This window comes from Heteronotia binoei, chromosome 3 (assembly GCF_032191835.1).
Source record: "Heteronotia binoei isolate CCM8104 ecotype False Entrance Well chromosome 3, APGP_CSIRO_Hbin_v1, whole genome shotgun sequence".
NCBI classification, from domain to species: Eukaryota; Metazoa; Chordata; class Lepidosauria; order Squamata; family Gekkonidae; genus Heteronotia; species Heteronotia binoei.
In genome coordinates, this window is record NC_083225.1 from 186,208,855 (window position 1) to 186,224,396 (window position 15,542).

A 15,542-nucleotide genomic window follows, 5' to 3' on the forward strand; every position below is an offset into this window, starting at 1 on the left:
CCCCACCGGGGGATGAAAAGGACTTGGCAACCATATATCCTCCTCAGGCTTCACCCTTCAAATCCCCAGGTATTTTCCATCCTGGAACTGGCAACCGTAAATGGCTACCTGGGGCCTGGGATTTTTCAGCCTCCTTCATCCTGCGCTAAACTTGTGCTGCGGTGTTTATGGGTAACAGGAATCACACTACTGTGCTTTAAACTGAGAAATGCTGCATGCGTTTTTTAAAAAGCTGCTTTTCGCATAAGCAGGCTATTTAGTAAAAAAGAACCAGGTGGGGAAAACCATCGAAAGAACTATCTAGAACAGGTTGCTGATCCCCTGACGGTACTGATGGCCTGTTGAATCTCCACCTCCGAATCGAAACCAGACAAGGCCTCTATTCCACGAGGATCTTACTGCCATGGAGAATGAGAAGGAGAATCACTCTAAGTGCTTTTAAAAACGAATAGAGCGGCAATTGAATTAGGGCCCCTTTATGTTCTGAAATGTGTTTGACTGATCCACAGGCATGGCAGTTTCTCATTTGGAAAGAGGAAAAGTTGGCTTTAAATTGTGTGATTTTAAGGTTGCCAGCTTCAGGCTGGGAAATTTCCGGAGATTTCAGGGCGGGGTCTGGGGAGGGCAAGGTTAGGGGATGGGAGGGACTTCAGTAGGGTATAATGCCCTACAGCCGACCTTCCAAACCAGCCATTTTCTTTGGGGGAACCGATCCCTCATTTGCAATGCTAGGAGATCTGCAGCCACCGTGTTAAATACTCAGTTCAATGCATGCAGGGCCAGCCCTAGACTGTCTGGCGCCCTAGGCATGGCCAATTGCTGGCACTCCTCCTGCACTGATAACATCACCAAGTCACATGGGGAAGTGCCCAAATTGGTGCCCCCAGAAGGTTGGCGCCCTAGGCTGTTGCCTAGTTTGCCTAGTGGCAGGACCGGACCTGGATGCATGAGGAGGCTTGTTGCATAGTGATTAAAGCTATTTATTAGGGATAAAGCATGTTTATTGTGACTACAAACTACTTCCAAGGGATGGGAGGGATGGTGACTCAATGGTAGAGCATCTGCTTGCTAAGCAGAAGGTCCCAGGTTCAATCCCTGGCATCTGCAACTGAAAAGGGTTCAGGCAAAGAGGCGTGAAAAACCTCAGCTTGAGACCCTGGAGAGCCGCTGCCAGTCTGAGTAGACAAGACTGAGGGAGGAAGGGAGGAAGGGAGGGAGGAAGGAAGGAAGGAAGGAAGGACTTGCTGGAGAGCAAGTTTGGTGTAGTGGTTAAGTGTGCGGACTCTTATCTGGGAGAACCAGGTTTGATTCCCCACTCCTCCACTTGCACCTGCTGGCATGGCCTTGGGTCAGCCATAGCTCTGGCAGAGGTTGTCCTTGAAAGGGCAGCTGCTGTGAGAGCCCTCTCCAGCCCCACCCACCTCACAGGGTGTCTGTTGTGGGGGAGGAAGGTAAAAGAGATTGTGAGCCGGTCTGAGACTCTTCGGAGTGGAGGGCGGAATATAAATCCAATATCTTCTTCTTCTTCATTGTTTTTCATAATAAATATGGTTAGGTGTTGCCTGGGTATGGAAATTTGCACTAATTTCACAAAATAGGTGCTAATCTCATCCGGATAAATGACTGCACGGCATCGCTGCACTTAAACCACTTTGAGAAATCAGTTTAGCCTCGCTTGCTAAATGACCAAATTAAGCAAAACTGGTTTAAGAGCATGTACATTAGTGACTTGAAGCTTTTTAACTAGATCGATGCAAAGAGAATTAGCTAGCAGATGAAAACTCAACCATCGATGGCTGCCAGAAAAAAAAAGCCAAGAACAAAATCCACCTAATACCCAATACCTTAATCAACCCAGATATTACAAAATAAGGGGGGAACCATCCCCTCCCCAGATCATCATTGTGAGACATTGTTATGCCAGCGCATGGTGGATCTTCTGGTTGCTGCAGGCTACAGACCACAAATGCAAGAGAGTGAATGAATTGATTAAGCACCATAGTAGGAGAACTAGGAATCCCAACCTCTAGGTGGGACTTGGAGATCCCCCAGAATTACAGTTCATCTCCAGACAAGAGAAAATGGATACTTTAGAGCAGGGGTGTCGAACTCATTCATTATGCGGGCTGGATCTCAACTTCATGCGACATCTGGATCGGGGCGGCTCAGCGGTACTGTCATTATTAGATCTGTCAGCCGCACTCGATACAGTTGACCATCAGCTACTGTCTAGCCATCTCGCCGACGTGGGGATTTGGGGGTCCGCCTTGCACTGGCTGGCCTCTTTTCTGCAAGGTCAGGGACAAAGGGTGGTGATAGGGGAGGAATCATCCCAAAGGCACTCACACATGGTGTGCCACAGGGTGCGGTTCTGTCCCCTTTCCTCTGAGCTTCCCCTGCCGGCCAGCTTGCTGGGGGCGGGGTGAAGCCTGCAAAACCAGGGGATCCCCCGCTGAGACCTGGGGATTGGGAAGCCTAGCTGGGAGAGACCAGGCAACCCTAAAGGGAACAAAGTCATTCCTGGTGAGATCATAAGAGCAGCCGTGTTGGATCAGGCCAATGGCCCATCCAGTCCAACACTCTGTGTCACATAAGAACATAAGAGAAGCCCTGTTGGATCAGGCCAATGGCCCATCCAGTCCAACACTCTGTGTCACATAAGAACATAAGAGAAGCCAGGTTGGATCAGGCCAATGGCCCATCCAGTCCAACACTCTGTGTCACATAAGAACATAAGAGAAGCCCTGTTGGATCAGGCCAATGGCCCATCCAGTCCAACACTCTGTGTCACATAAGAACATAAGAGAAGCCATGTTGGATCAGGCCAATGGCCCATCCAGTCCAACACTCTGTGTCACATAAGAACATAAGAGAAGCCCTGTTGGATCAGGCCAATGGCCCATCCAGTCCAACACTCTGTGTCACATAAGAACATAAGAGAAGCCATGTTGGATCAGGCCAATGGCCCATCCAGTCCAACACTCTGTGTCACATAAGAACATAAGAGAAGCCCTGTTGGATCAGGCCAATGGCCCATCCAGTCCAACACTCTGTGTCACATAAGAACATAAGAGAAGCCATGTTGGATCAGCCCAGTGGCCCCTCCAGTCCAACACTCTGTGTCACATAAGAACATAAGAGAAGCCATGTTGGATCAGGCCAATGGCCCATCCAGTCCAACACTCTGTGTCACATAAGAACATAAGAGAAGCCCTGTTGGATCAGGCCAATGGCCCATCCAGTCCAACACTCTGTGTCACTCCGTGACCAAAAACCCAGGTGCCATCAGGAGGTCCATCAGTGGTAAGTTATATTTGTTGGCAGAAAAATATCAGGCAGAAATGGAACTTCTCGGGCGGGGGGAGTGGTAGAAAAAGGCCCAGCAGGAACTCATTTGCATATTAAGCCACACTCCCTGACGTCACCGGAAGTGACATCACCCATTCAGTAGGTTGCTTTCTGCATATTGACACAGAACAGTACAGTGGAATCAGCTGCATTTCATGGATGCGTGTTCTCACACAGCCCAATGAGAGACCTTGTTTCACCCCCCAAAAAAACATGGTCCGAGAGAGAGCCACATGCAGCAGAGTGGGCAGGGGCACTTGTGGGTGGCTCTGCATCTCCCACTCTCTTCACAAGCCCAGAGAGGACAGAACACATGGTCTGGGAGCTCATGGCTGCCCAGTCCCTTCCCTCTGGCAGAGACCCTTTTTTGAGCTGGAGCGCTAGTCAAGCTAGCTAGAACTGCATTCCTGTGCGTTCCTGCTCAAAAAAAGCCCCGTGCAGCCCATAATTTGTGAAGTGTACTGCCGTTAGTGACGACAACTAGATTTTAAAAGGGAACGTGATGGATTTCTGAAGGCTATGTCCATCAGTGGCCATTTAACGGCTGAATAGATCCTCTCTGCTCAGAAGCAGCATACCTTTGAATACTGGCAACTGTGGCAAAAGCTTGGGTTAGCTATGTGCTGGTTGCAGGGCTATTGTTTTTGGCTGACCCAAGTAGGAAATAGGATTCTGGCATAGCTGGACTGATCCAGCAGACTTCTTCATCTTCCCCCTTTGAGTGAAGGGAACGGCTACTAGGCATGGTGACTGAGGGGAATCTCCACATTCAGAGGCCCTACGCCTCTGAATGCCGGAGCTAGGAGGCATCATCAGGGGAAGGCTTCGGACTCGGTGCCTTGTTGACCTTCCAAAAGATCTGGCTGGCTGATGTGTGAGATAGGATGCTGGTCTTGATGGACCACTGGCAGGGCCAGCCCTAGACTGTTTGGCACCCTAGACAAAGCTAACTCCTGGTGCCCCTCCCCCTGCACTAATAGCATCAGTGAGTCACATGAGGTGGCCAAATCAGTGCCCCCAAAAGGCCAGCACCTTAGGCAATTGCCTAGCTTGCATAGTGGCAGGACCAGCCCTGACCACTGGTCTGATCCAGCTGGGCTCTTCTTATGTTCTTATCAGGGGAAGGCCTCATAGAAGCATAGAGTTGGAAGGGACCTCTAGGGTCATCTAGTCCAACCCCCTGCACAATGTAGGAAACTCACAAACACCTCCCCCTAAATTCACAGGATCCTCATTGCTATCAGATGGCCATCTAGCCTCTGTTTAAAAACCTCCAAGGAAGGAGAGCCCACCTCCTCCCGAGGAAGCCTGTTCCACTGAGGAATCGCTCTAACGGTCAGGAAGTTCTTCCTGATGTTGAGCCGGAAACTCTTTTGATTTAATTGCAACCCATTGGTTCTGGCCCTACCTTCCGGGGCCACAGAAAACAATTCCACACCATCCTCCGTATGACAGCCCTTCAAGTACTTGAAGATGGTGATCGTATCACCTCTCAGTCGCCTCCTCTCCAGGCTAAACATCCCCAGCTCCTTCAACCTTTCCTCATAGGACTTTGTCTCCACACCCCTCACCAGTTTCGTCGCCCTCTTCTGGACCCGTTCCAGCTTGTCTATATCCTTCTTAAAATGTGGTGCCCAAAACTGAACACAATATTCCTCAGCCTCTATGCCCTGTTGCTGGCCCTCCAAAGGAACTAGTGAGACAGGAGGCTGGACTAGATGGACCACTGGTCTCATTTAGCAGGACTCTTATGTTGCTATAAAGGCCTTGGCCTCTCTGCCCTGTTGTTGGCCTTCCAGAGGAACTGGCTGGCCACTATGTGAGACAGGGTGCTGGGCTACATGAACCACTGGCCTGATCCATCAAGGCTCTTCTTATGTTCTTATCAGGGGAAGGCCTCAGGTTCCATATCCTGCTGTTGGCCCTTCAGTGGAACTGACTGGCCATGGTGTGAGACAGGAGGCTGGACCAGATGGGCCACTGGTTTGATGCAGCAAGGCTCTTCTGACATTTTTATGAAGGCCTTGGCCATCCAGAGGAACTGGCTTGTCACTGTGTGAGACAGGATGCTGGACTACATGAACCACTGGTCTGATCCATCAGGGCTCTTCTTAAGTTCTTGTCAGGAGAAGACCTCAGCCTCCACACCCTGCTGTTGGCCCTTCAGAGGAACTGGTTGGCCACTGTGTGAGACAGGAGGCTGGACTAGATGGACCACTGGGCTCATCTAGCAGGGCTCATGTTCCTATAAAGGTCTTGGCCTCTCAGCCCTGTTGTTGGCCTTCCAGAGGAACTGGTTGGCCACTGTGTGAGACAGGAGGCTGGGCTACATGGGCCACTGGTCTGATCCAGCGGGGCTCTTCTTAAATTCTTATCAGGGGAAGGCCTCAGCCTCCATACCCTGCTGTTGGCCCTTCAGAAGAACTGGTTGGCTACTGTGTGAGACAGGATGCTAGACTAGATGGACCGCTGGTCTGATCCAGCAGGGCTCTTCTTGTGTTCATAATGGAATTGAAAAAGGTGACTCATTTCTGTGAAATTGTTCTACAAATGTTGAAAATGGCAGGGAAAGGAAGCCATTAAAGAAAACCTTTTTTAATGTCTTTCTTTGGGAGGAAAAATCCCAGTTATGCTCAGAGCAGCTAACTGAATTCAGAAACCTATTGATAAAAGAATCGACAATAAAAGCTTGCCACTAAAATCCATTCTTCTAGCCAGCAGCAGGATTGCACAAATAAAACTGAGACACAGAGCAGGTGAGAACAAAACAGTTCAAGCTCCTAATGAAACACAAATTAAAAATTCTTCACCTGGAGCTTAAATACCAATGATGAAGGAGCAAGGTGAAATTAACTGAGGAAAAGATGGCAAAGGCACAGCCCCAGAACAAAAAAGGTCCTTTCTCTGGTTACCGATACCACTTACCTGATGGGAAAACTAGAAGACACCCTCTGAGGCAGACGTTAATAAATGGGCAGGTTCATACAGAAATACGTGGTCCTTCGTAAACTATGGCTGGCCCCATACTTTTTCTGAGGTAAAAGCAGTACTTTATTACAGCTTGAGACAAACAGAAAAGCAAGGTAGTTCTTACCATAGGGAGATAATAAGGCCACTGTGTTTTTAATAGTTAAAGTTCTGTGGGAGGCCTGGGTTCAGAAGAAGAAGGGTTGGTCTTTGTATTCTACTTTTCTCTGTCCTAAGGTGACTCAAAGTGGCTTAGAATCCCCTTCCCTTCCTCTCCCCACAACAGACCACCTGTGAGGTAGGTGAGGCTGAGAGAGTTCTGAGAGAATAGTGACTGGTCCAAAGTCACCCAGCAGGCTCATGTGGAGAAGTGGGGACTCAAACCCGGTTCTCCAAATTAGACTCCACCACTCTTAATTGCTACACCATGCAGGCTCTTGAAATCATTACCCTGTTGAGAAACTTACTGTGTAGTTTTTGTGCTCTCTCCTCTCAGTCTCTCTCTCTCTCTCTCTCAATATCAATCTCTCTGTCTCAATCTCTCAGTCTCTCTCTCAATCCCTCAGTCTCTCTCTCAATCTCTCTCTCAAATCTCTCTCTCTCAGTCTCTCTCTCAATATCACTCTCTCTCAGTTTGGTGTAGCCAGTTTGGTATAGTGGTTAAATGTGCAGACTCTTATGTGGGAGAACTGAGTCTGATTCCCCACTCCTCCACTTGCAGTTGCTGGAATGGTCTTGGGTCAGCCATAGGTTTCACAGAGCTTGTCCTTGAAAGGGCAGCTTCTGGGAAAGCTCTCAGCCCCACCCACCTCACAGGGTGTCTGTTGTGGGGGAGGAAGATAAAGGAGATTGTGAGCCACTCTGAGACTCTGAGTGGAGGACGGAATATAAATCCAAAGTCGTCGTCGTCTTCTTCTCTCTCAATCTCTTTCTCAATCTCTCTCTCAATCTCAATCTCAATCTCTTTTTCTCACACACACACTCTCACTATCTCCCTCAGCCTGACCTTCATAATGGTGGAAGGTATTGTCAAGTTATACCCGATTTATGGAGAGTCTGTAGGGTTTTCAAGGCAAGAGACCTTCAGAGGTGGTTTGCTGTTGCCCGCCTCTCCATAGCAGTCCTGGCCTTCCTTGGTGGTCTCTCATCCAAGCACTAACCAGGGCCAACCCATTTTGGCTTCCAAAAGCTGAAACAAGGTTGCCATCCTCCAGGTGGGGCCAGGAGATGTCCTGGAATGATGACTGCTCTCCAGGCTGAAAAGATTGGTATCCTCTGGAGAAAATGGCAGCTTTGGATGGTGGCATTTTGCCCTGGTTGAGATCCTTCCCCTTCCCAGGTTCCACCTCTATATCTTCAGGGATTTCTCAGTCTGGGGCTGGCAACCCTAAGATGTGACTAGCCTGGGGTGTCCAGTTCTGGGAGAGCTCTCTCAGCCCCACCTACCTCACAGGGTGTTTGTTGTGAGGAGGGGAAGGGAAAGGAGATTGTAAGCCACTCTGAGACTCTTTCAGGTAATGAAGAGAAGGGTATAAATCCAATATCCTCCTCCTCCTCCTCCTTCTTCTTCCAGAACAGGACGACCCTAACCTTACTCACAGTGTTATTGTGAGTATAACATGTATGCCACCTTGAACTGCCTGGAATCATCACTCATAGAGCTGGAAGGGACCTCCAGGGTCATCTAGAAAGTAAGGATACAAACACATGTTCGGTAGATCAACCATGGTGTTGGCAGCCTTTCTGTAGCATTTTGGAGATGTCTTCTAAGGCAATCCCACTAGGATTGCCAGACTTTCCACCCCCAGAGAGGTGGGGATCCCCCATTGCCAGGCCTCACCTCGCCACCACCAATCAGCTGGTTGGCAAGGGGAACATACTCCCCAAAAGAGATAAATCATACCACATGCAACAACATGTCTATGTCACTACCCATATAACCCAGAAGTGATGTTATCACATCCGGGATGTTGTGGCAGTGCTTTGGTATTTGGGCAAAAACTCTATGGTGGAAGCTAAATTTACCATAGGGTTTTTGCCCAGAGTGCCTCCCCATCATTCCAGACATGATGACATCACTTCTGGGTCCTGTGGGCAGTGATGTAGATACGTCACTGTATGCTGACTGAGCCTCTTTGCCTGGTAAGTCCTAACCCAACTGCTGCTGGTTGCCAGTAATCTAACCACGGGAGATCCATTCATAGATTGCACAAGTGCTTGTATAGCTTGGAAATTTTAAGTTAAGAACCGCCGCATCAGACCTGAGGTCCATCCAGACCAGCATCTTGTTCCAGACAGCAGCCAACCAGTTCCTCCGAAGGTTACAGCATAAAAGCTAGTTGCTATAATTATATAGTAAGACATCAAATCCAGATTTCAAATGCAGAGTAGATATTTACACACTCAGAGAATATTTAGCATACAAATCCACAGAGGAGAATTTGAAGCGGAGTTTTTTGGAAAGAAATTTTGCTGCTGTTTCCCTCAGTAACTCTCCCATCCTGCCAGCCTCCTTCAGGCCTCAGCCAAGACGTGTACCCTGCCAGCCAATGCATCTGTCTTCGTTTTGTTTCCTTTCCACTTGGGAAGACTCAGACTATTTCTCTTCTTGACTTTGGAAGGCTTGCCGTCTCCAAGTCAAAGAAGCCAGACTCCAAGACGAGCAGCAGAATTGAACTCGGAGATCTATAATTACAAAATCAAATGTACAAGAGTCTCTACCCACCAGACAGCAAGTGTATTATGATCCCGTCGTCTGTCAAACATCTGTCAAGAAAGGGATAAGAATTACTTATGCCATGTAAACCAATCGTAGTCTTGTACATCTACGGAACATGGGGATCACTTTCTTGGATTATCCCAAGATCCATCAGGTCCAAGATTCTGTTTCCAACAAAAGACACGCATTGTCTTCACCTCTGGGCACTCACATGAAAGGCCTGAAAATGAGAACCTTCCCATGACTTTTCACTATCTGGTAATCAGAGCCATACTCAGGGTTTCTGGGGGTTTTTTTTTGGGGGGGGGGTGTTTTGTAGCAGGAACTCCTTTGCATATTAGGTCACACACTCCTGGGCTGATTCCACACTCACCGTGCTCTGGGGCAGGCTTCCGTTTCTGTCCAGGGGAAGCTGGCAATTTCGCACCAATTGCTGGTGTGGAGAGCCAGTTTGGTATAGTGGCTAAGTGTGTGGACTCTTATCTGGGAGAACTGGGTTTGATTCCCCACTCCTCCACTTGCACCTGCTACCATGGCCTTGGGTCAGCCATAGCTCTGGCAGAGGTTGTCCTTGAAAGAGCAGCTGCTGTAAGAGTCCTCTCCAGCCCCACCCACCTCACAGGGTGTCTGTTGTGGGGGAGGAAGGTAAAGGAGATTGTGAGCCGCTCTGAGACTCTTCAGAGTGGAGGGCGGGATATAAATCCAATATCTTCATCTACCTCACAGGGTGTCTGTTGTGGGGGAGGAAGGTAGAGGAAATTGTGAGCCGCTCTGAGACTCTTTGCAGTGAAGGGCGGGATATAAATCCAGTATCTTCTTCTTCTTCTGCGCTGCCATTTTGCCCCGGGACAACCCGCGATTTGCTGCACAGCAGCGTAAACCTGAAAAAACAGGTTTACGCTGCTGCGTGGCAAATCGCGGGTTGCCCCAGGGCAAAACGGCGGCGCAGAGCAGCTGATGCAAAATCACCAGCTTGCCCTGGACAGAAACAGAAGGCTGCCCCGGAACAAGGTGAGTGCGGAAACAGCCCTGATGTAGCCAATCCTCCAAGAGCTTACAGGGCTCTTAGTACGGGGCCTACTGGAAGCTCCAGGAGAACTGGCTACATCACGGGGGCTCTTCGTACAGGATCTACTATAAGCTCCAGGAGGATTGGCTATATCAGGGGTGTGTGGCCTAATATGCAAAGGAGTTCCTGCTACAAAAAAAGTCGTGGCCATCCTAACGTTGTTGTTGTTGTTCAATCACACAGTCGAGTCCGACTCTTTGCGACCCCATGGACAAAGTCACGCCAGACCCTCCTGTCTTCCACCAGCCTCCGAAGTCTGCTCAATTTCATGTTTGTTACATCAGGAACGCTGTCCAGCCATCTCATCTTTTGCCGTCCCCTTCTTCTTTTGCCTTCTGTCTTTCTCAGCATCAGGTTCTTCTCACAGTATTATTGTGGGTATAAGAACATAAGAACATAAGAGAAGCCATGTTGGATCAGGCCAATGGCCCATCTAGTCCAACACTCTGTGTCACATAAGAACATAAGAGAAACCATGTTGGATCAGGCCAATGGCCCATCCAGTCCAACACTGTGTCACATAAGAACATAAGAGAAGCCATGTTGGATCAGGCCGATGGCCCATCCAGTCCAACACTCTGTGTCACATAAGAACATAAGAGAAGCCATGTTGGATCAAGCCAGTGGCCCATCCAGTCCAACACTGTGTCACATAAGAACATAAGAGAAGCCATGTTGCATCAGGCCAATGGCCCATCTAGTCCAACACTCTGTGTCACATAAGAACATAAGAGAAACCATGTTGGATCAGGCCAATGGCCCATCCAGTCCAACACTGTGTCACATAAGAACATAAGAGAAGCCATGTTGGATCAGGCCGATGGCCCATCCAGTCCAACACTCTGTGTCACATAAGAACATAAGAGAAGCCATGTTGGATCAGGCCAGTGGCCCATCCAGTCCAACACTGTGTCACATAAGAACATAAGAGAAGCCATGTTGGATCAGGCCGATGGCCCATCCAGTCTAACACTCTGTGTCACATAAGAACATAAGAGAAGCCATGTTGGATCAGGCCAGTGGCCCATCCAGTCCAACACTGTGTCACATAAGAACATAAGAGAAGCCATGTTGGATCAGGCCGATGGCCCATCCAGTCTAACACTCCGTGTCACATAAGAACATAAGAGAAACCATGTTGGATCAGGCCAGTGGCCCATCCAGTCCAACACTGTGTCACATAAGAACATAAGAGAAGCCATGTTGGATCAGGCCGATGGCCTATCCAGTCTAACACTCTGTGTCACATAAGAACATAAGAGAAGCCATGTTGGATCAGGCCAATGGCCCATCTAGTCCAACACTCTGTGTCACATAAGAACATAAGAGAAACCATGTTGGATCAGGCCAATGGCCCATCCAGTCCAACACTGTGTCACATAAGAACATAAGAGAAGCCATGTTGGATCAGGCCGATGGCCCATCCAGTCCAACACTCTGTGTCACATAAGAACATAAGAGAAGCCATGTTGGATCAAGCCAGTGGCCCATCCAGTCCAACACTGTGTCACATAAGAACATAAGAGAAGCCATGTTGGATCAGGCCAATGGCCCATCTAGTCCAACACTCTGTGTCACATAAGAACATAAGAGAAACCATGTTGGATCAGGCCAATGGCCCATCCAGTCCAACACTGTGTCACATAAGAACATAAGAGAAGCCATGTTGGATCAGGCCGATGGCCCATCCAGTCCAACACTCTGTGTCACATAAGAACATAAGAGAAGCCATGTTGGATCAGGCCAGTGGCCCATCCAGTCCAACACTGTGTCACATAAGAACATAAGAGAAGCCATGTTGGATCAGGCCGATGGCCCATCCAGTCTAACACTCTGTGTCACATAAGAACATAAGAGAAGCCATGTTGGATCAGGCCAGTGGCCCATCCAGTCCAACACTGTGTCACATAAGAACATAAGAGAAGCCATGTTGGATCAGGCCGATGGCCCATCCAGTCTAACACTCCGTGTCACATAAGAACATAAGAGAAACCATGTTGGATCAGGCCAGTGGCCCATCCAGTCCAACACTGTGTCACATAAGAACATAAGAGAAGCCATGTTGGATCAGGCCGATGGCCTATCCAGTCTAACACTCTGTGTCACATAAGAACATAAGAGAAACCATGTTGGATCAGGCCAGTGGCCCATCCAGTCCAACACTGTGTCACATAAGAACATAAGAGAAGCCATGTTGGATCAGGCCGATGGCCCATCCAGTCCAACACTCTGTGTCACATAAGAAGATAAGAGAAGCCATGTTGGATCAGGGCAAAGGCCCATCCAGTCCAACACTCTGTGTCACATAAGAACATAAGAGAAGCCATGTTGGATCATGCCAATGGCCCATCCAGTCCAACACTCTGTGTCACATAAGAACATAAGAGAAGCCAATGGCCCATCTAGTCCAACACTCTGTGTCACACAGTGGCCAAATTTATATATATATACGCACACACACACACACACACACTGTGGCTAATAGCCACTGATGGACCATTGCTCCATATTTTTATCTAAACCCCTCTTGAAGGTGGCCATGCTTGTGGCCGCCACCACCTCCTGTGGCAGTGAATTCCGCATAAAATGTATGTATAAAATGTATGCCACCTCGAACTGCCTAAAGTCATAGAATCTTCAAAAAAAAAAAAAGCTCTGGGTATACTCCCTCTGAACATGGAAACTTTATTTAGCTCCCACAACTGCTGGAGCATCACTTCTGGAGCAAACTCTGGAGTGATGTCAGCGCATAGGCACACTGTTATATTCCACCAAAACTCTGTGGTAACATCCTCACCCACTAAAACTCCCATCAGTTGCTCAGATTGCAAACCTGGGCAAACTGGAGGAGGAAGAGGAGATTGGATTCATACCTTGCCCTTCATTGGGAGTCTCAGACCAGCTTACAATCGCCTTCCTTTTCTCTCCCCACTACAGACACTCTGTGAGGTAGGTGGGATTGAGAGAGCTCTGAGAGAACTGCTTTTGGGAGAACAACTCTACGAGGAGATAGCATGTGAAGGAGTGGGCAACTAGAATGATTAAAGGGTTGGAACACTTTCCCGATGAAGAAAGGTTAAAACACTTGGGGCTCTTTAGCTTGGAGAGACAGCGATTGTGGGGGTGACATGATAGAGGTTTACAAAATTATGCATGGGATAGAGAAGGTAAAGAAAGAACTACTTTTCTCCCTTTTGCAATACAAGAACTCGTGGGCACTCAATGAAATTGCTGAGCAGTCGGGTTAGAACGGATAAAAGGAAATACTTCTTCACCCAAAGGGTGATTAACATGTGGAATTCACTGCCACAGGAGGTGGTAGTGGCTACAGGCATAGCCAGCTTCAAGAGGGGATTGGATAAGTATATGGCAAGGTTGGCCAATGGTAGCTCTCCAGATGTTTTTTTGCCTACAACTCCCATCAGCCCCAGCCATTGGCCATGCTGGATGGGGCTGATGGGAGTTGTAGGCAAAAAACATCTGGAGAGCTACCGTTGGCCACCCCTGGCATATGGAGCAGAGGTCCATCAGTGGCTATTAGCCACAGTGTATTGTTGGAACTCTCTGTTTGGGCCAAGTGATGCTCTGTATTCTTAGTGCTTGGGAGGGGCAGCAGTGTGAGGACTTCTAGTGTCCTGGCCCTACTGATGGACCTCCTGATGTTGCCTGGTTTTTTGGCCACTGTGTGACACAGAATGTTGGACTGGATGGGCCATTGGCCTGATCCAACATGGCTTCTCTTGTTCTTATGTTCTTAAACCCGGCTCTCCCAGATTAGAGTCAGCACTCTTAACCACTACACCAAACTGGCTCTCAAACTGGTAGGCTTCCCAATCGCCCAGGCCTGGTGGGGAGTTCCTTGCACTCAGCCCCAATCAGCCATGAGAAACTGAGCAGCAGAAAGGGGGGGGGGGGGGGTGAGGGAATGACCTCCATAATAACATTCTGGGACAGGGGTCCCCCAGCATGGTGCTCATGGTTGCCATGGCACTACCAACACCTTTCCTGGTGCCCACTAAGTATCAGAGTCCTTGTACAGGAACCTGTTTAAGGGTTGGAGGAAAACTCCACCTGTCTCTTTTTATTTGCCAGTGTTAGCCTGAAGAACAGCAGTTCCTGTGAGTGAAGCCCCAGTGAGATCACAAAAAAATGTGTGCTTGCAAACTCTGCATTTGGGCTACTTTGTGTGTGTTCACTTTCATTTACTAGAATTGCAGCTGTCGGGGGATGAGGAAATGATGACTATTCAGGTGAACTGCACTGCTGTATCTTTATGTATTTATTTTGGGAATGGGAAAGTCTCCTGGCTCCACCCCCAAAGTCCCCAGATGTTTTCTGAATTAGACTTGGCAACCCTAAATGTTGGACACATCTACAAGGAAAAATGCACATGTATACACGTAAGTGCACACACGTCTGTGTCCCAGCACAACCCCACCCATTCCAAAATCCAACGAAGTTCTAAAGCAGGGGTGGGGAACGTCTGGCTCGAGGGCTGTTTATGGCCCTCGAGATCACTTGGTCTGGCCCTTGGGGATTGCTAGGCCGAGCTGAGCCATGAGGCAACCTCTACAAGAAAAGCCCTGGACCTATGCATTTGCCTAGGGCGGCTGGCCGTGTGTGTGCGTGTGCGTGCCAAATTAGGCTCTCCCCACATGACTTCAAATAGAAAACCAATTATTTGTATTAATTTTGGTCGCCTGAATTCTTCTCCCTCGGTGGAGCACTGTTTTTTAAGTTGACACTTTTGTATGGCCCGCGAATGATGTTATAAATATCCAAATGGCCCTTGGCAGAAAAAAAAGGTATCCCACCCCTGTTCTGAAGTTTCATTTGGAAGCCTCTTTAAGGTGCACCGTAGTATTCTCGGGTGTCCCTTCCTTGATTCCCAGTGCTTGCGCACTCACCTCCTGCATCCTAACATCCCTTCGAACCTCAGGGGGGAAATCCAGCTGACGTTTTAAGGAGGAATAAATAAATGGTGCCAGTTTGGAAAGGCTGCTGCCGCCCATGTCACATCTGCTTCCAATCCTCCGGTCCTGATTTCTAGATTGATTTAGAGAGGTCCCCTTTGCAATAAATTGTTTCATTCTTTATGCACAACAGGGGGGAGCTGCTGCTGGCATTCTCAGCAGGAGGGGCACGACTGTGTATTTAGAACGCTGCAGTGGCAGATGTGTGGCTTTCAGGGTTTTTTTTTTCTTTTCGAGATTTGCTGCCAATTGGGGCCTTCGTTTCCATTTGATCAATTATGGGTGCCCCCCTCTCCCCCCCCCCCCATACTCCTCCTGATGTTCACATCATGTGTTTTGAGTATATCAGAGCTTCCATCTCGTTGAAGCAAATAGGGCTGGCTCTTTCAAACGGGCCACATTCGTAAGAACCATCTCCTTGAGGTTCCAGCAGATTGTGCGCCAGCAGCCCTCTTGATTAATTTGT

General features: G+C 48.6%; 1 non-coding gene across 1 annotated transcript; it reads left to right on the forward strand.

The window, feature by feature from the left end:
* The first annotated feature begins 1,040 nt into the window (after positions 1-1,040).
* On the forward strand, positions 1,041-1,107 carry TRNAS-GCU (transfer RNA serine (anticodon GCU)). The gene has a single exon. It is a non-coding gene; the product is annotated as a tRNA-Ser (tRNA).
* Positions 1,108-15,542: the final 14,435 nt, after the last annotated feature.